The sequence below is a fragment of the Ovis aries genome, chromosome Y (assembly GCF_016772045.2).
Source record: "Ovis aries strain OAR_USU_Benz2616 breed Rambouillet chromosome Y, ARS-UI_Ramb_v3.0, whole genome shotgun sequence".
Taxonomy (NCBI): domain Eukaryota; kingdom Metazoa; phylum Chordata; class Mammalia; order Artiodactyla; family Bovidae; genus Ovis; species Ovis aries.
This window is the reverse complement of record NC_082741.1, coordinates 2,417,655-2,418,806: the sequence shown is the minus strand read 5'-3', so window position 1 is coordinate 2,418,806 and position 1,152 is coordinate 2,417,655. Positions and strand designations below refer to the sequence as shown.

Genomic DNA, 1,152 nt, shown 5'->3' with positions numbered 1-1,152 from the left:
AGAGTCAGACACGACTGAGGAGCAAATAAATAAGGAGTGATGTGTGATAAGGGGAAGCAGACGTCTCCCATGGTAACAGAAAGGAACTGGAGATTGAGAGCAAATTTCCTCAGCTAACTCTTCTGTCCCAAAAGAAGGAAGAAAAGGCGCAGTTGCTCTCAGCGCGTTCTGAACGGACAGCGTTTGCTTTCTGTATCAACAACGGGGATGCTTCCCAACCTTACACATGTGGTGTCATTCATACACTGCTTCCCTGCTGGCTCAGAGGTTAGAGCGTCTGCCTCCAATGCGGGAGACCCGGGTTCGATCCCTGGGTCGGGAAGATCCCTTGGAGAAGGAAATGGCAAGCCACTCCAGTATTCTTGCCTGGAGAATCCCTTGGACGGAGGAGCCTAGTAGGTTACAGTCCACGGGGTCGCAAAGAGTCAGACACGACTGAGCGACTTCACCTTCACCTTCTCCTCCCTTGCCCAGAATTGTCCCGACTGTATAGCTGCTGTCTTTCCGCAGCTGAAAAAGAAGTGCCGAGGCTATCTAAGTACATACTGTATGCTTGCATGTTCCATAGCAGAAGCATTTCCTGTAAGATAAGGAAGTGAAGACTGTCTGTACAGGACAGTCTTGCCTGTGTTAAATAGCAGTCAGTGCCCTGCTATAGGGCTTCCCTGCTGACTCAGTGAAGAATCGGCCGCTGCCGGAGATGCAGGCTCAATCCCCGGGTCAGGAAGCCCCCCTGGGGAAGGAAAGGCAACCCACGCCAGTATCCTTGCCTGGAGAATCCCGCGGACAGAGAAGCCTGGCGGGCTGCAGTCCACGGGGTCGCACCGAGTCAGACACGACGGAGGCAGCTTGGCACACAGGCCCTTAAAGGTCAGACAGTTTGGACCTGGACTGAAAGAACACTGTTCACCTTCGGGTGTTATTATCATCCTTTTCATTTTAGTTAATCAGAGAAAGGGTGAAACAGAAGCTCGGGAGTGAAATGAGGACAAAAGAGGTGTTTGACACAGAATTTTAAAAAAAAGAAAATTTGTTCTAAAAGATGAAAAAATCATCCACTTCAGAATGTCATGCTCCTTTTGATCTCAGACTGTGTCGCAGCAAAATGGCGTTTTTCCCCCCCAGGGTCGCGAAAGACTGTTTCAAGCAGAC

The 1,152-nt window shown here is 50.3% G+C and overlaps 1 non-coding gene across 1 annotated transcript; it reads left to right on the top strand.

Annotated features, from left to right (window-relative positions):
- The first annotated feature begins 250 nt into the window (after positions 1-250).
- On the top strand, positions 251-322 carry TRNAW-CCA (transfer RNA tryptophan (anticodon CCA)). Its single transcript has one exon. It is a non-coding gene; the product is annotated as a tRNA-Trp (tRNA).
- The last annotated feature ends 830 nt before the right edge of the window (positions 323-1,152 follow it).